General features: G+C 43.0%; 1 protein-coding gene across 2 annotated transcripts in view; it reads right to left on the bottom strand.

Annotated features, from left to right (window-relative positions):
- The window catches only part of LOC126354477 (ABC transporter G family member 23), a 303,072-nt gene that overhangs the window by 179,349 nt on the left and 103,428 nt on the right, over positions 1–20,295 (bottom strand). Inside the window, exon 1 of one of the 2 annotated variants that reach the window (XM_050004182.1) lies at positions 10,541–10,664. The exons of the other annotated variant lie outside the window; for it this stretch is intronic. The gene's annotated coding sequence lies outside the window, so the exon portion shown is untranslated. Of the gene's footprint in view, positions 1–10,540; positions 10,665–20,295 lie in introns of those variants that run through there. 2 annotated transcript variants of the gene reach the window in all.

Here is a 20,295-nt window from a genome sequence, read left to right as displayed (position 1 = left end):
GGCCACTAACAAGTCTACCGAACTGGTTCAAATGGCTCTGAGCACTATGCGACTTAACTTCTGAGGTCATCAGTCCCCTAGAACTTACAACTAATTAAGCCTAACTAACTTGAGGACATCACACACATCCACGCCCGAGGGAGGATTCGAACCTGCGACCGTAGCGGTCGCTCGGCTCCAGACTGTAGCGCCTAGAACCTCACGGCCACTCCAGCCGACCAAGTCTACCGATCCGAAAGTATTATTGTAAAGGGAATAATGTCTTTCTCATATTTTATCTCCAGAATGATGGTTTTTATCAAGAGTAATTCAGTAATATAACACTTATGCGTTGTAGGTCTGGCAAATATTACGATAAAGCTTTTAAGCTGTGGATTGTTTCTCCAATCTTGCAGCGCACTGCAAGGCGCACGGACCGGAAATTTACGCCCATGTTACGGAATTAGCGTCTCTGAAATGGGAGGTACTTGACGAGGTGTATATTGCTTTTAGGAGTATGTGAGACAAGTGTGGTAGAGCCACTGTCTACATAATCCAAGTTCGTGCCACGAGTGGGAGTCATGATGTCAGACGCCGGCGTTAGTTTCCAGCTACCTTGGTTCACGGACTCTGAGAGAAGGGTTTCTTTGAACATACGATCACTAATTGGCAACTTCGCTAATTAAAGTCACGGCCCGTCTTCCAACAACACAGCAAACACAAACGTCTATAGAATACACTGTATGCAGAAAACTGTGAGACTTTGTGTCGCATTCTTCCCATTATGGACGTAGTCACTAATCGTTTGTATTTGTAGGGAAACAGTTTTTAACTCGACATGAGATAGCCGTGATTAATTCGCTGGTGACTCATTGTGTATCAGTTTCTCGAACCTACCACAGATGAGTGATGTGAAATAATTTGATATGTCGATAAAAAGTGCTACATGATTATTCGAGCCGTGACAAGAAAGCAGAGACTGTGCATATTACTGTCCAGCTGACTACTTGTAATGTAGTGTTAGAGCGTATAACTGTTTGTTGACCTTGGGCTGTGTCCTTCCGCTGTAGCAAATTTCGTTACAATCGATCGAATCAGTGCTAGTGGACATGGCAATTTACTACAGATGCACACTTGGATTCTGCCGATAACTGTCGTTGTGTGAGGTCTGTCTCAAAAGCAACGAGAGTGACTTTGCAAATGCGTTTACGCAGCAAACACGTTCAGTTAATTGAGACCGCCTTCCGTCAGTTTCTCTCTGACAGTAAAACTCAAATCCATTCGCATAACTGAGACGATATTCCAGAACCACGCAATTTGATAATAAGTTGCTTGTGACGTACGGTGTCAAAACCGTTCTTGAGATATAGAAATACAGAATCAATTTGAAATCCTTTGTCAATAGCACTTAACATTTCCTGTGAGTAAAGTGCCAATAGTGTTTCACAAGAACGATGTTTTCTAAATACGTATTGATAAGTGTCAATTGGCCGCTCTGTTCGAGGTAATTCATAATGTTCGAAAATAATATATGATCCAAAATCCTGCTGCATATCGACGTTAATGATATGGGCCTGTAATTCAGTGGACTAATCGTATTACCATTCTTGAATACTGCGTGTTGGTGCAACTTTCCAGTTTTTGGGTACGGATCTTTCGTCGAGGGAGCAGTTGTATATGATTGTTAAGTATGAAACAATGTCAAAGGCATACTCTGAAAGGAAAGGAACCTAGCTGGTATACAATCTGGACTGGAGTATTTACTTCGTCTTGTTTGGTGAAGAAATTTCGGAAGGCTGTGTTTAGTAATTCTGCATTAGCAGCACTATCATCGCCTGTATTTCCATTGCTATCGGGCAGAGAAGGCGCTAACTCTTGAGCCATGGCGCTATTGAGCTAGTAGACTGTTGTGTTTGGCGCCACTGGCTCAGGTGCAGTATCGAGTATTCCTCTTGCGGTCCCATTGCCAATGTACGTGAGGAAGAGTTGTTATCTGTGGGTTGTGTCCTTAGAAGGTCTTTGCTTGCCGATATATATACGGGGTTCGCTGGCCCGAGAGAGAAGCACAAAGTTTGGGGATTGGGGGCAGCATCGCGCTAAGAGGTGGTCACGGTTTCCGAGCGGCCGAAGCCACGGGCTGCGCAAGGAGGGCCTGGGTGGAGCGAAGATGCCGGAGTACTTCACCGGGGTCAGCGTTGGCTACAAGCAGCAGGCCGACATCGCGTCGGTTGGTTGGCAACATTCGTGTCGGACGACCGCTCGTGGCCTGGCTGCCCTCTTCTACCTGGCCTTCATCGGCACCACTCAGTAACCGTTGCGGCGCACCGTGGAACTATGGAACTGCTTGCTGATTTGTTTCATTGTCTACCTGCCTTTTTATTATTTCCTGATTTGTGCATGACCCTCAGAGTTTTATTCGGTCGGCTCTTTGGTCGTAAGTATAGGCAGTAGTATTGTACGAAGACACTAGTTGCCGTTTGAAAATTTGTCCCGCTGTTATATTGCCTTTCCTTTCTGGTTTGTACCCGTCCATTAATGTTCTAATTAATCAGCTCTTGGTCCTAAATACAGCCAGAACAATTGTACAAAGGAACAGGTTGCCGTTAAACAATAGAGGGACTTTATGGTTAGATTTATCTGTTAACCGGTTCACTGCTTTGATTGTAATTGCATTTCTCAGTCATTAGTTATAATCTGAACAACCTTTTGTACTAAGCTGTTCCTTTCTGTGTTTGAAAGATCGGGTCATTATTGGTGTATTTTAGCTGGATCATATGGTTCCTCCGAGTGAGTTCTGTCGTAATAAGTGTTCACAAGAAATGTTTTAAGACGTTCCTTCACAGCGGTCTCAATAACTGAGCATCAGTTTAACTTTGAAAAAATTAACAGCCAACTGTTACCAGGGCTTTAGTCAAAAATAAAATTGTCAGAAGGGGCACACTGGGATCCAGTCGTACCTTGGTTGCCGATTGAAATTAAGAGGTTGGTCGCTTTGAAGTAAGCCTTATCACTGTCATATTGTTTCCTAATCTGTTTAACCTTTAAGCATAGGTGCACATCTTAACCCCGGACCTTTCGACATACAGCTCTCAAATTAAAAGTTAAGTCATCTGTTCTCAGTAATTGAATCAATCTTATCATCAATAGTGCTTATATAATTTTCATGCGTTGCAGAAGGCATTTAATAAGACAGGCCGGTGTGGCCGAGCGGTTCTAGGAGATACAGTCAAGTCCAGGTTCGAATCCTGCCTCGGGCATGGATGTTTGTGATGTCCTTAGGTTAGTTAGGTTTAAGTAGTTCTAAGTTCTAGGGGACTTATGACCTCAGATGTTAAGTCCCACAGCGGCCGACCATGAGCCACTGCTTGCAGTTGGATCCGGAAGGAACTGTTCCACGTCTGGAATGACTCCATAGAGTATGCAGTCAGAGAGCACGTTAGCTTTATTCCCCTCCTTGGCAGCCATGTTCCTAAGGACATATGTAGTAATCGATATGTCGTTTCCAGGACTGCAGCACTTAGCAACGGATGTCTCTGTATGTGTGATGGACAGTGTAAATGCCACCTGCCAACACATTGTTCACAATCAGTGAAAATACAGAAATACAAGATATCCAAAAATATATGGTGCAATAAATGTACAGTGTATTTTAGTATTTATATGCCTAATTCTAGATAGAGGTGAAGTTATTTTTACGCTCACAGTATCCTTCTACCATGTGAGAAGTCACATATAGTTAAAAAAACTATTTTATCAGTGCTAACCATGTATATGAGTGATATATATTTATCAGTACGTTATTATTATTATTTAATCTGACTGATAAAACACAAACACAAGCGCGCACACACACACACACACACACACACACACACACACACACACACACACACACACACACGCACGTATGCGCAGTTTATATTCTAAACTGTGTCCCTCGAATATACGACAAGCGGAAATTAGAAATTACAAGTAGCAGATGAGCAGGTTGAAGACGCCATGGATGAGATAACCATAACTGGCCGATTTATTCAGGAACACTGGAGGCCAATGTTATCCGTTGTGTAGTATTTATTAACGTTTGTATTTAAGTTCTTACCAGCTGTTAACGACAGATTTCATCTGGGAACCTACAGATATGACAGTTCTAGGACGAAGCTGCTGTTGTTATCGTCAGCTGCTTAAATGGTTGCCTCAGAAAACTTAAGAATTTACATCGTATAAGATCAGTATCGCTCATTTTTGTACGAAGGATACTTGATAAACATGCGGAACCTTATCTACGTGTTCTTCCCCTGCACTGTTCGAGAATATGGACCAGGAGAGATAGAGGACGAGGGGCGAGAGGTAGATGGCAACGAAGTACCCTCTGCCATACTCCGTAAAGTAACTTGTGAAATATAGATGTAAGTACAGCCAAATTTAGATTTGGTCCAGAATAGTTTCTCATTTAACATTAACGAACAGGTGAAGTAACACACTGATATAGTGTCTTCAAAATCATTTCTTACACGCAAAGCAGGCGCTACTGGACATAAATACATAACAAGATCTGTGGTGTATGATTTGCATGTAACTTTCCTAGCAGCATTCGGAGCCAGATGTCGCACTGTATGTTCTCTGTTCGGCTGCCTTGCTCCACATTCCTATTCCGACGCCGTTTACTGCCGCAAGATGTGTCATTAACCGTCCATTAGCGCCGCTTGGACGTCAGGTGCGTGGTGTGGTGAGCTGGAGGCGGGTAACCGCCCTTGGCGGCGCACCACGGTGTGGCGGCGTGGGCAGGCGGGAGGCTGCCCCGTGACGTCAGATCGCAGGCGCAACCGAGGCCGACTTGTGTGACTGGCTCGCCTGGGAATTCCGCGCTGGAGCCGCTGGAAAACTCCGCGTCCCTAGGTAGTGGTTCTGGACTCCAGGTCGCGCAGTGACCTCTGTGGCCGGCTACAGCCTCGCGAACTCGTCCTCGCGCGGCCGCACAGCATGCTCGTGAACTTTGTGCTGAGCACAAAAAATTAGTAATGGGAATTCCGATCCTACAACACGGCATTTCACCATAAAATGTGGATTTTCACGATCTTAAATGAAACAATTGAACTTTCTGGCAGATGAGAAGTGCGTACCGGACCGGGATTCGAACGCTGGTCTTTAGCCTTTCGTGTGAAGTGCTCTGTCGACTAGCAATCCAAGCACGACCCACGGCCCGCCCTCACAGATTTACTTACGCCAATACCTGTGAGGGAGGGTTGTGGGTCGTTCTTGGATAGGTTACTCGGCAGAGCGCTTCCCCACGAAAGACGAAGGTCCCAGATACAAGTCCCAGTGCGGTACACCTATTTTATCTACCAAATAGTTACAAACCAGCGTACACTCCGCTGCAGAGTGAAAATTCATTGTGAAAAGTTGCTGTTATTGAATTTTCCGGACTTTTATACTGTGGTGGAATGCATTTTTCCAACATTTCGTTTCGTGATCGCGGAAATATCTTCGAGGAGAGCAGGAATGGGAACGGGCGGTTATGGGGAAGAGGTCACGGCTTCAGTTCACCGCAGTGATTCACGTGAAATTTTATTGTGAGGTAGAACACAAATTGGGCTTGAGATCACGCGATTTTGAAATACGATCGCTTCTGGTGCCTCACCGTTCGTCGTCCGCTCACTACTGGTCATACAATTAAGGCAACTCCTTGTCGATGCCGCCAATTTTCTTTATATCTCTTCATCTTTAGCATTCCGTTGTAACTGTTGCATCTCATCTCACTGTTCGGATCATGGAAATTCCAGACCTATCTCTTGATTTCTTCCCCGAGTTATTGCGTCGGAAACCGTTATTTAAAAAGCAGTATGCCGAATTAGGTATCTATTTAATTTTGACATTTACTTATGTTTGATATTAATCTAATTTTTATCGTAAATTTGTTTTAGTTTCCTGTCATTACTCTTTTTGTTTTCAGTATGATGCTGCGACTCCTCCATATCCATAAATCAGCTTCTTGTATCTTTTTTTCCCTTTGCTGTTTCTACAAATCCCACGACTGAGAAGCGTAGCTTGCAGCTCTGTAATTATCGAGCTGACATATTAATACTGTTTTCTGTTTTGATGAATTTATTTATTAATGACTTAATTTCCCTTCTGAGGGTTTTTTAGTCATCGTTATTCTTCTTAAAATGTCGATTAGATTTCTGTTATCACGAGCTATTCTTCTACACATGAGAAAACAAATAAAGTTAGCTTGTAACGTGGCGGAATGTCGTCATACGTTGTCTAGTTGATGGCAAGACGGGCGGGAGCAGGATGGTCGACACATCCCTTTTCAGAGCAGTTGATCGCAGCCAAACTACGTACTGCTTCCCGACGGATAGGATGTTCATATGATACTCTGTATCTGAAGCCGTGCAGCCATGGAGCGTTGCACGTGCTACTGTATGAAGGGTGTAGCGCAGATACGTCGACTCGGTGAAAATTACCGCCTCCAAAATCACGTGCCTTGGTGATTGTCGACTGTCGTTGGGCATAACAGCGGATAAACGAGCCACACACAGTTCATCAGATCATTTGTCAATTCAGTGATGAACAGCAACCGATAATTAGTTACACCTTCTAGGACTATTTCCTCGGTGTGGAATACAGAATACGACGTCCCACACGTCACACGACAGAGGAATTAACGCTCCGCCAGTTGGTGTTTAAAGCACGAAAAAGGTGATTTTCGCTGATGGCAGGGTACAAATACATCAAACTCCGCATGAGGTGAAGTGTCCTGTTTGCTAACAGCGCAAAGTTCAGGCTGATGGTTTAGAAATGTTTACATGTTATGAAGCAAGTACTATGATACGCTTGGCATCATGTCTCACAGGCGAGAGATACAGGAACTAACTGTACAACCATGTTCTTTCGTTTGTTCGCCTAAAGTGTCCTGCAAACAGCCTGTATCTTCAGTATGATAATGAATTACATTTATACTCCGCAGGCAACCTTAGAGTGTATGGCGGAGGGTACTTTGTATATCACTGTAACCTTCCAACCATACTCCCTTCCTCCACCATACCGTGTTCCAGTTACGAGTGGTGCTCGGAAAGAAAGACTATTGGTAATCCTCTTTGTGAACTCGAATCTTTCCAATATTGCCTTGTGGACTATACAGAAAGCAGTATTTTGGGTGACTATTCTAGACGTGCGTCTTACTCCCGGAAGCTATGATTATGACATATCTATTTACATAATATGTTACTTTTATTCATGTTGAGGGTCAACTAGAAATCCCATCATCATTCATAAAATTTCTGAATTGAAAACTTCTTTATTGTATTACAGTGGCCTATCCGACGTCATTCACTACGTCATCTATGTATATTGTGAACAGTATTGGCACTGTAGCAGTTCCTTGGGGTACTCCAGGAATTACTTTTACATTCTGATTTCTCTCCGTTAAGAATGACGTATGTTCTATCGTTCCCGAATTGAACCAAGATGAGCGTAATCCTCAGAAACCCCATTCCCGTCCTCACACGAGGCCATCTCACCCCACTTGAATACAAGAGAGCACAATTGAGACTTCATCAAGATATATGGAACCAACATCTCGAAATCTCCGAGAATTGTACATGACGTCTGAGCCATCGTGGCTTAGAATGGCTATCGTCATCAGGCCGTCGTCAATAAGTATCACACGAAAATCTGATTATTCGTAATTGTAATTTCTAGGATACACACCTGAAACTGTCATCATTTCAAAGAAACGAGTTTACGTTTTTGACTCATGCTTATGAGCAGTTTCCTCAAGTTCAGATGAATCTTGCAGATTGATTACACATCGACTATCGTATTGTATGCTTGAAGATGGAGCCTTATGTTTCCAAGATACATCGCAATTAAATTGCAATCAACTGGAAATAGAAATGTGTAGTGTTCGTTATCCACCGGTAAAAATCATGTATACCAGCCATTATCCAACGACTGAATGAACAGGAAGACAAATAAAAATGGTACCAGGCACATATTACCGTGCATGGTTTCTGTAGTTGCGGATGTATAGTTCGGTTCTACCTTGAGGTAGTTATCGACTATTCAGTGATATGCATATTGGTACTGGATAGCTGTGATATGCGTATTGCCGCTGGATATATTGGAAAATGAGATTACCAATTGAAAGATTTGAGGCTCATTACCAGTTTGGGACCTAACACAGTATTGACTTCAGGATAATCCTTGATTCACTTTGGAGAATGCTTGGACAGTTGTTTACAACAGCGCACGACCCTTTCATGCAGTGAACGAAAATAAATAGTATACTGACTATAATATCAATGAATTACAAGTGGAATTGGTCAGCTCATACAAATACCTCTAAACTAAGCTAAAAAAACTCCTCCCGAACAGGCCATGAAGGCCCAACGGTACCGACCGGCCGCCGTGTCACTGAACGCGGAAATGTGGTCAGCACACCGCTCTCCCGGACGTATGTCAATTTCCGAGACCGGAGCCGCTACTGCTCAATCAAGTAGCTCCTCAGTTTGCCTCACAAGAGCTCAGTGCACCCCGTTTGCCAACAGCGCCCGGCAGTCTAGTTGGTCACCCATCGAAGTGCTAGCCCAGCCCGAGAGCGCTTAACTCCGGTGATCTGACGGGAACGGGTACTACTATTGTGGCAGTGGCAGCTGGCATACAAATACCTCAGTGTGTCAATTTACAGAGATGTGAAATGGAACGGTCATATAGTCTCAGACGGATTGTAGACGGCCGTTCATTGGTGGAATAGTAGGGAACTGGAATCATACAAAAAAAGACTTTATGCGAAACATAGCTAGAAAATTGCTCAAATGCGTGGGACCCGTACGAAATAGGGCTGACAGCAGATATTGCACGGATACAAATGAGGGTAGCATGAACGGCCACGGGTATGTTCACCCTATCAGAGAGTGCCACAAAGACGCTGAAAGAACTGAACCGGCAGTCGCCAACTACCCCATGGAAACGTACTATGTGAATTTAGTGTGTCATCCATATCACTGTAATAATTTTATTATTTTGATACGTAGTGATTACTTCGGTTGTCATTCGCAGCGTAGATTTCTTTCCATATGACATAGCAGAAGCTGACCTTATAACTTTACTTCTGCATATTTTGATAATTTGGAGTTGTGTCTGCAGATTTCTATAAATAACAAAATATCATACATTAATTTCTTGTTTATCTGTTTGTGGAAATTGCACCAAGTTGTAAACCAGTTCCTACAATGGTACACTTGTGCAAGAGAGCGTAAAAAATATAACTTTTTACCTTCTGTTTTAATACCTACTTTGCATCAATTTTAGAAAAGGTGTTTAGGGATCTTTTATTGACACGTAAGAGGAATCACGCTGCAATTAAAATAAATAAATAAATTTGACACGAAGTACAGTAATACACGAACGACACCTGTCGGCAGCATTTGTCAAATTTGCGGCCAGTACCTGCCACCACCTGTCAGCCCAGCGGTGCCCTGTAGTGTGTGATACAGGATACGGGCATTAGGCGTGGTTTTAATCTTGACTTGCCGGCGCATCGCACATCTCGTCCCTCCCATACTAGGCAATGTTTTACATACAGTACTTGTACCGCTGATGTAGGAGACAAATGGTTCAAATGGCTCTGAGCACTATGGGACCCAACTTCTGAGGTCATTAGTCTCCCAGAACTTAGAACTAGTTAGACCTAACTAACCTAAGGACATCACACACATCCATGCCCGAGGCAGGATTCGAACCTGCGACCGTAGCGGTCTCGCGGTTCCAGACTGCGGCGCCTAGAACCGCACGGCCACTTCGGCCGGCTGTAGGAGACATGCAATGACCTTTTATCGAGTATGTTGTAACACGGCTTTGCAATTAAACCGCACGTCCCATTGTATACTTAATTTTATCTCTGTATAATTTCACATTGTATGAATGAATTCACAGATCTAAAGATGGTATCCATGATTAACCGAAAGCGGTAATCGACAATGAAGGGTACAAGCGATCTTCGATAAGAATTTCACTTTGCCTCAAGTACTTAGAAAGTTTCTAGAACCATCTTTAAGCGATGAATCTGGGAATGTATCACAACACCTAACGTATCGCTCCCATAGGATCGCGAAGACAAGACTAATTAATCACGCACTGGGACATTTAAGTAATAATTCTTCGGGTGTTCAATATATAAGTGGACCGGGAAAAGTCCCAAGTGGTACAGGGGAACGTACCGTCAGACATGCAATTCACAGTGGTTTTCAGGGAATGGATGCAGATGTAGATAACTTGTCAGACTCAGCTATCGCTCCGTTCTGTAGTAACGCCGACATTGAGGATAGCAAAAGTACAGTACTATAGAATTGTGTAGAAGAATAGAACACAACGTGTGCTATAAAACACTGTTCTCACGTAGCCTTTCAACAAGACACTCGTCAGCGAATAACTCTTGTATACTTCGTTATCAGCGAACTTCACATTTGACGTGCAACACTGCGCTGTCACTTTTGCAGCGGCGAGCTGTGTCTGTCTCTCTTCCGCACCTGATGGCCCGCTCGTGGCCTGACGCACCTACCTGTAGGTAGCGCAGCTGGCGTCGGCGGGAGCGAACACTTGCTGCGAGGCGATGGGTTCCTGCAGCGACGACTGCCGGCGCGCGACTGACAGTGCCGGCGTCTGCGCCGCGGAGTCCGCCTGTGCAAGGTGAGCCACTTGCCCTCACGCAACGCCGCCCTTGTGCTCGCAGAACGTCATCCACAGCCGAGCGGCTCTGTACGCCGTGTCTGCCGAGCTGACGTCTATCTTAGCTGGGCTTCACGCACCGACCTGTTCTCGGTATCTTACTTGTCAGTTGCCGTCATTTCAGAATCACTGAGATATTTGGGAAAGCCACCCGTGACAAAACTACACTACTGGCCATTAAAATTGCTGCACCATGAAGATGACCTGCTACCGACGCGAAATTTATTCGACAGGAAGAAGATGCTGTGATATGCAAATGATTAGCTTTTCAGAGCATTCACACAAGGTTGGAGCCAGTGGCGACACCTACAACGTGCTGACATGAGGGAAGTTTCCAACCGATTTTTCATGCACAAACAGCAGTTGACCGGAGTTGCCTGGTGAAACGTTGTTATGATGCCTTGTGTAAGGAGGAGAAATGCGTACCATCACGTTTACGACATTGATAAAGGTCGGATTGTAGCCTATCACGTTTGCGGTTTATCGTATCGCGACATTGCTGCTCGCATCGGTCGAGATCCAATCACTGTTAGCAGAATATGGAATCGGTGGATTTAGGAGGGTAATACGGAACGCCGTACTGGATCCCAACGGCCTCGTTATCACTAGCAGTCGAGATGACAGGCATCTTATCTGCATGGCTGTAACAGATCGTGCAGCCACGTCTCCATCCCTGAGTCAACAGATGGGGACGTTTGCAAGACAACAACCATCTGACCGAACAGTTCGACGACGTTTGCAGCAGCACGGATTATCAGCTCGGAGACCATGGCTACGGTTATCCTTGACGCTGCATCACAGACAGGAGCGCCTGGGATGGTGTACTCGACGACGAACCTGGGTGCACGAATGGCAAAATGTGATTTTTTCGGATGAATACAGGTTCTGCTTACAGCATCATGATGGTCGCATCCGTGTTTGGCGACATCGCGGTGAACGCATATTGGGAGCGTGTATTCGTCATCGCCATACTGGCATATCACCCGCCGTGATGGTATGGGGTGCCATTCGTTACACGTCTCGGTCACCTCTTGTTCGCTCTGACGGTACTTTGAACAGTGCAAGCCGGCCGCAGTGGTCTCGCGGTTCTAGGCGTGCAGTCCGGAACCGTGCGACTGCTACGGTCACAGGTTCGAATCATGCCTCGGGCATGGATGTGTGTGATGTCCTTAGGTTAGTTAGGTTTAAGTAGTTCTAAGTTCTAGGGGACTAATGACCACAGCAGTTGAGTCCCATAGTGCTCAGAACCATTTGAACCATTTGAACAGTGCACGTCACATTTCAGATGTGTTACGACCCGTTGCTCTACCCTTCATTCAATCCCTGCGAAACCCTACATTTCAGCAGGATAAAGCACGACCGCATGTTGCAGGTCTTGTACGGGCCTTCCTGGATACAGAAAATGTTCGACTGCTGCCCTTGCCAGCACATTCTCCAGATCTCTCACCAATTAAAGCGTCTAGTCAATGGTGGCCGAGCAACTGGTTTGTCACAATATGCCAGTCAGTAATATTGATGAACTGTGGTATTGTGTTGAAGCTGCACGGGCAGTTGTACCTGTACACGCCATCCAAGCTCTGTTTGACTCAATGCCCAGGCGTATCAAGGTCGTTATTACGGCCAGAGGTGATTGTTCTGGGTACTGATTTCTCAGGATCTATTCACCCAAATTGCGTGAAAATGAAATCAAATGTCAGTTCTAGTATAATATATTTGTCCAATGAATGCCAGTTTATCATCTGCGTTTCTTCTATATGCGACAGGTGAAATATCTTTAGACTTCAAGAAGAATTAAGTAAACCTGATTGCAAAGAACACAGTTGCTGACAGGTGCCAATACTGCCGAAGTATCACTTTAATGACACATGGTCATCATATACTACTGTGAAGAGTCAAAGGAACTGATACACCTAACAACATGTAGCGCACCAGCGAGCACGCAGAAGTACAGTAACACGACTTGGCATGGACTCGGCTAACGTGTGAAGTAGTGCTGGAGGAAGTGACACCACGACTCTTGCAGGGATGTCCATAAATCTGTAAGAGGACGAGATCTCTCTTCTGAACAGCATGTTGTAAGGCATTCCAGATATGCTCAATAATGTTCATGTCTGGGGTTTGGTGCCCAGCGGTAGTGTTTAAATTCAGCTGAAGCCACTCTGTAGCAGTTCTCGACGTGTGGGGTGTAGCACTGTCCTGCTGAAGCCCGTCAGAATGCACAATTGTCATGAATGGATCAGGTGATCAGAATGATGCTTACACACGTGTTACTGTCAGAGGTCCCATATCACTCCAACTGCACACGCCCGACACCATTACAGATCCTCCACCAGCTTAAACTGAGCCCTGCTGGCATGCACGGTCCATGAATTCATGTGGTTGTCTCCATACCCGTACACGTCCTTCCGCTCGATACAATTTGAAACGAGGCTCGTCCGACCAGGTAACAAGTTTCCAGTCGTCTACAGTCCATTGTCGGTGTTGACGGGCCCAGGCAAAGCATAAAGCTTTGTGTCGTGGAGTCATCAAAGGTAGACTAGTGGGCCTTCGGTTCCGAAAGCCCATATCGATGCTGTTTCGTTGAATGGTTCGCACACTGACACTTGTTGATGGTCCAGGACTGAAATCTGCAGCAGTTTGCAGAAGGATTGCACTTCTGACATGTTGAACGATTACCTTCAGCTGTCGTTGGTACCGTTCTTGCAGGATCTTTTTCCGGCCGCAGCGATGTCGGAGATTTGATGTTTTACTAGATTCCTGATATTCATGGTACACTCGTGAAATGGTCGTACGGAAAAGTCCCCACTTCATCGCTAACTCGGAGATGCTGTCTCCCATCGCTCGTGCGCCGACTATAACACCACTTTCAAACTCACTTAAATCTGGCTAACCTGCCATTGTAGCAGCAGTAACCGATCTAACAACCGCGCCAGACACTTGTTGTATTATATAGACGTTGCCGACCGCAGTGCCGTATTCTGCCTCTTTACATACCTCTGTGTTTCAATACGCTGCCTATACCAGTTTCTTTGGCGCTTCGGTATATTTCACCTGATACGCAAGAAGGGGAATAACAGTTTGGTTTACAGAGTAATTTAGCAATACATCTACATGTACATGATTACTCTGCAATTCACAATTAAAATCCTGGCAAGGGCTTAATCGAACCAACTACAAGCTATTTCTCTTGCGCTGCACTCTCGAACAGCGCGAGGGAAAAACGAACACTTAAATCTTTCCGTGTGTGCTCTGATTTCTCTTGTTTTATTACAATGATCATTTTTCCCTATGTAGGCGAGCGTCAAGAAAATATTCTCGCATTCCGAGGATTGGAATTTCATGAGAAGATTCTGCCGCAACGAAAAACGCCTTTATTTTTACACGTCAATCCGCGTATCATATCAGTGGCACTCTCTCCCCTATTTCGCAATAACACGAAAGGTGCTTCTCTTCTTTGAACTTTTTCTATGTCCTCCGTCAAATCTATCTGATGCGAATTCCACACCGCGCAACAATACTCTGTCACAGGGCGGACAAGCGTAGCTTAGGCAGTCTATTTAGTAGACCTGTTGCATCTTCTAAGTGTTCTGCCAATAAAACACAGCCTTTGGTTTGCTTTCCCCCAAAGCATTATCCGTGCGATCGTTCCACTTTAAGTTATTCGTAATTGTAATCACTAAGTATTTATTTGAACTCACAGTATTTAGACTTGTGTCATTTATCAAGGAACCGAAATTTAACGGACTTCTTTTAGTACTCATGTTGATAACTTCATACTTTTCGTTATTTAGAATCAGTTGTCAATTTTCGCAGGATACAGATATCTCGTCTTAATCATTTTGCAATTGGTGTTGAAGCTGATGAGATTATACGCGAGACAATACCGAACCTACTACGTATTTTAGAAGATACATTGAAGGAAGGCATGTTTACAATAAGAGCATTTGTTGATTTAAAGAAATCGTACGAACTATTTTAGAAGATTGATTGAACGAAGGAAAAAATACGTTTACAGCATTTACAAATTTAGTAACAGCTTTTGACAATCTTGGTTGGAATACACTCATTGAAATTCTGAAGGTGGCAGGGACGAAATACTGCGAGTGAATGATTATCTACAACTCCTAAAAAACCAAATTGAAGCTGGAAGATCCGAAGGGCATGAAAGAGAAGCAGTAATTGAGAAGAGAACGTGGGGGGACTGTAGTTGAACTCCAATGTTAATCTGTACGTTGAACAAGCGGTAAAAGAAATGGAGGAGAAATTGAATAGAAAAGTTAAATGCAGGGAGAAGATTAAAATCCTCAGTATTTTCCGAAGACATTGTCATTATCACTTTTATGAGGAGACGATGATTTACACCTTGTAAAAATTGTTGGAAAATCATGGTTGCACACAGTTGTAGTAATAAATTTTAATCAGTTTCAGTCATAAACAGATTATCTTCATGTGTAGTGTGATATCATAATCAAAAGTGTGAAATCGGTAGCCACTATAATCAAGCATCATGTTACAAACCAACATCTCGACTCAACTATAAATCAGGAGCTCCTAACCTGTAGTTGAATGGGGATGTTGGTTTGTAACATGATACCTCATAGTGGTTATGGATTGTCACACATTGATTACGATGGCAAAATGCACCTGTAGATGGTCTGTATGTGACTGGAACTGATTGTGTAATACATTGATTAATACAGCTGTATGCAACCAAGATTTTTCAAGAGTTGAAATTCTGTCACAAACGGTGGAATATTGGAAGATCAGTTGAACGGAATGGATAATGTCTTGAAAATACGCTATAAGATGTACATCAACAAATATAGTACAAGGATAATGGAATGGAGCCCAATTAAATCACGCAATACGGAGGGAATTAGATTGGGAAATGAAAAACTGAGGGTAGAAGATAAGTTTCGATACTTGGGCGGCAAAATAGCCGACAATGGTAAAGCAGAGACAATATAACACACAGATTGGCAAGAGAGAAATTTATTAACATTGAATATAAAATTGAAAGTTAGAAAATCTTTTCTGTAAATGCAGCGTTTGTCCAGAGTTCAGCCTTGCACGGAAATCAAACGTGGACGATGGACAGTTCAGACAAGAAAACATAAGCTTTTGAAGCGTGGTGCTACATAAGAATACTGAAGGTCAGATGGGTAGATCGCATAGCTAATGAGGAGGTATGTTACGGAACTGAGAGAAAAGATTTTTGTTGCACAACTTGACTAAAAGAAAGGATCGCTTGATAAGACACGACGAGAGGCACCATGGAATCGTGAATTTTGCAATGACTGTGTTTCGGGGGTGGAGGAAGAGTGATAATTTTAAAGAGACCAATGTTTGTTTGTAGTATGCAGGTTCAAATGGATGTAGGTTGCGGTTGTTATACACTGATGAAGGGGTTTGCGCAGCATTCACCCAATCTTCCAACTGAAGATCATAACACGAATATCATTTCATTTCGTGGAGCGAGATGGCTCGGTGATGGTACACCCAAGAGGGTATCCAGGGAGCTCAGAAAAAAGTGTGATTTTCGCAAACAGAATTCGCATGCTGCCTCGAAACGCAGACAGACGTATCAATTCAGTATCAGCTTGAAGATAGCCAGAACATGTAACAGATACTGACTGCTAGCAAGCGTAGCCAGAGGCATTTGCCTTGAAATCTCAAAACAAAACTGTTTCGCAGTGTCCCGCTATTCTCCTCGCAATGAAATGAGAGGGGTCTCTGGTTTCTAAAAGCTTCAACTGTCTTTGTACTTTCAGTTTCTCCTGTAACCAGCCAGTGTTAAAAGGAACTATGTCAATGTAGAACGTTTCGCATATATGTGAAAATTATCTGCTGATAGTAAAAGAAAAATTGTACAAATAAACTTACTTCCGCAATTAAATACACTGTAATGGTGGGATATGTGCTAAAACGCTACCCCAGAATCTGGTATCAGTTGCAGCTTAGGGGAAATAAAATTCGGTTTGCAGTATTTCACGTCATCGCTGACGGAATTCAAAAATTTTAAAAACTATCATAATTTACTCATTAAGAGATACAGTCTTAAGTTAAAAGTTTTACACAATAAAAAATATTACGGTTAGAAACGACTTGTTTGTCTTGATGCAGCGTAACTGACATTTGGAATTATACGGAATTCGTTCATCCAGTATTTGAGAATGAGAGGACTTAGTGACTGCCAACAAAGATTACACATAATTTCAAACTTACCGAAACTTTTTCTCGCAGACACCTCCTTAAAATGATGAAAGGAAAAAGATTAATCGCTTACTACATTTCGATGTTCACACAGTCAACATTTAGCATAAAGCATGACATTTTCATTTATTATTTCTTTACTACCAATTCTCTTCACAATACACTTTGCATACAGTATCTGTGTACATCACTTAACGTACCTGCAAAATGATATAATTGTACGATAGGTACTTCAGGTGACATGAAGTTATAAACGAGATACATAAAAAAATTGCTTTTTTTAAAATTGGGGCGCAAATTACCCATACTATATTCATGCAGTGTTTCACATGACAGCATTTGGCGACTTCCAACAAACTTTAAGCATAATTCAAACCTTGTCCAAACATTTTTCTCTCTTACATGCCTAACTTCAAATATTTAATACCTTAACGCATTTGTGAAGCAATCAGACGTTTGATGTTTTATACGTGGGAGTGGGATTCTCTAAAGAATCGATGTGCACTAGTCTCTTCTAAAGTGGTAACTTTAGTATGCTTGGTGATTAATGACCACAGTTTTAAACTAGTTTTGAGTTTTATTTTGTGAGAAACTGTATTTTGTTTCCTCTATGTCCCTTTGCACGAAACAGATATGAACCCTCTTCACCCCTTCCTCAGCAGATCAGCTTTGGAAAATAGTGGAATATACAAAATCAGTTGTTTTTGTGGCAAAATCCCCATAGGCCAGTGTGGTAGGGCTACATTCACCTTCTTGAAGGGACACAATAGAAGTTGGAAACTCGCCACGGTTACAAGGTGCAACATGAACGTAACACCAACTAAGGAAGAAAGATGAACTACCTTCAAATATTGGAAATTAATAAACATATATATAGTTGCCTAAGCTTAGAAGTGGCATCCTCTATGAAAGCTAACTGAGATGCTTTGTGGATGCACCTAATTTAAAATCTTTGTTCCCTCAAAAAATTCATGTCCACACATTTCTATCTTTTTACCTGACGATCCTCCCCCCATGAACCATGGACTTTGCCGCTGGTGAGGAGGCTTGCGTGCCTCAACTATATAGATAGCCGTACTGTAGGTGCAACCATAACGGAGGGGTATCTGTTGAGAGGCCAGGCAAACATGCGGTTCCTGAAGAGGGGCAGCAGCCTTTTCGGTAGTTGCAGAGGCAACAGTCTGGATGATTGACTGTTCTGGCCTTGTAACAATAACCAAAACGGTCTTGCTGTGTTGCTACTGCGAACGGCTGAAAGCAAGGGGAAACTACAGCCGTAATTTTTCCCGAGGGCATGCAGCTTTACTGTATGATTAAATGATGATGGCATCCTCTTGGGTAAAATATTCCGGAGGTAAAATAGTCCCCCATTCGGATCTCCGGGTGGGGACTAGTCAAGAGGACGTCGTTATCAGGGGAAAGAAAACTGGCGTTCTATGGATCGAAGCGTGGAATGTCAGATCCCTTAATCGGGCAAGTAGGTTAGAAAATTTAAAAAGGGAAATGGATCGGTTAAAGTTAGATATAGTGGGAATTAGTGAAGTTCGGTGGCAGAAGGAACAAGACTTCTGGTCAGGTGAATACAGGGTTATAAATACAAAATCAAATAGGGGTAATGCAGGAGTAGGTTTAATAATGAATAAAAAATAGGAGTGCGGGTAAGCTACTACAAACAGCATAGTGAACGTATTATAATGGCCAAGATAGACACGAAGCCCATGCCTACTACAGTAGTACAGGTTTATATGCCAACTAGCTCTGCAGATGATGAAGAAATTGAAGAAATGTATGATGAGATAAAAGAAATTATTCAGGTAGTGAAGGAAGATGAAAACTTAATAGTCATGGGTGACTGTAATTCGACAGTAGGAAAAGGGAGAGAAGGAGACATAGTAGGTGAATATGGATTGGGGCTAAGAAATGAAAGAGAAAGCCGTCTGTTAGAATTTTGCACAGAGCATAACTTAATCATAGCTAACACTTGGTTCAAGAATCATAAAAGAAGGTTGTATACATGGAAGAATCCCGGAGATACTAAAAGGTATCAGATAGATTATATAATGGTAAGACAGAGATTTAGGAACCAGGTTTTAAATTGTAAGACATTTCCAGGGGCAGATGTGGATTCTGACCACAATCTATTGGTTATGAACTGTAGATTAAAACTGAAGAAATTGCAAAAAAGGTGGGAATCTAAGGAGATGTGACCTGGATAAACTGAAAGAACCAGAGGTTGTACAGAGTTTCAGGGAGAGCATAAGGGAACAATTGACAAGAATGGGGGAAGAAATACAGTAGAAGACGAATGGGTAGCTCTGAGGGATGAAGTAGTGAAGGCAGCAGAGGATCAAGTAGGTAAAAAGGCGAGTGCTAGTAGAAATCCTTGTGTAACAGAAGAAATATTCAATTTAATTGATGAAAGGAGAAAATATAAAAATGCAGTAAATGAAGCAGGCAAAAAGGAATACAAACGTCTCAAAAATGAGATCGACAGGAAGTGCAAAATGGCTAAGCAGGCATGGCTAGAGGACAAATGTAAGGATGTGGAGGCTTATCTCACTAGGGGTAAGATAGATACAGCCTAAAGGAAAATCACAGAGACCTTTGGAGAAAAGAGAGCCACTTGTATGAATATCAAGAGCTCAGATGGATATCCGGTTCTAAGCAAAGAGGGAAAAGCAGAAAGTTGGAAGGAGTATATACAAGGACGATGTAATTGAGGACAATATTATGGAAATGGAAGAGAATGTAGATGAAAATGAAATGGGAGATACGATACTGCGTGAAGAGTTTGACAGGGCACTGAAAGACCTGAGTCGAAACAACGCCCCGGGAGTAGACAACATTCCATTAGAGCTACTGACGGCCTTGGGAGAGCCAGTCCTGACAAAAGTCTTCCATCTGGTGAGCAAGATGTACGAGACCCTCAGACTTCAAGAAGAATATAATAATTCCAATCTGAAAGAAAGCAGGCGGTGACAGATGTGAAAATTACCGAACTATCAGTATAATAAGTCACAGCTGCAAAATACTAACACGAATTATTTACAGACGAATGGAAAAACTGATAGAAGCCGACCTCGGGGAAGATCAGTTTGGATTCCGTAGAAATGTTGGAACACGTGAGGCAGTACTGACCTTACGACTTATCTTAGAAGAAAAATTAAGGAAAGGCAAACCTACGCTTCTAGCATTTGTAGACATAGAGAAAGCTTTTGGCAATGTTGCTTGGAATACTCTCTTTCAAATTCTAAAGGTGGCAGGGGCAAAATACAGGGAGCGAAAGGCTATTTACAATTTGTACAGAAACTAGATGGCAGTTATAAGAGTCGAGGGACATGAAAGGGTAGCAGCGGTTGAGAAGGGAGTGAGACA

This window comes from Schistocerca gregaria, chromosome 3, assembly GCF_023897955.1.
Source record: "Schistocerca gregaria isolate iqSchGreg1 chromosome 3, iqSchGreg1.2, whole genome shotgun sequence".
Lineage (NCBI taxonomy): Eukaryota > Metazoa > Arthropoda > Insecta > Orthoptera > Acrididae > Schistocerca > Schistocerca gregaria.
This window is presented reverse-complemented; position numbering and strand designations above follow the sequence as displayed.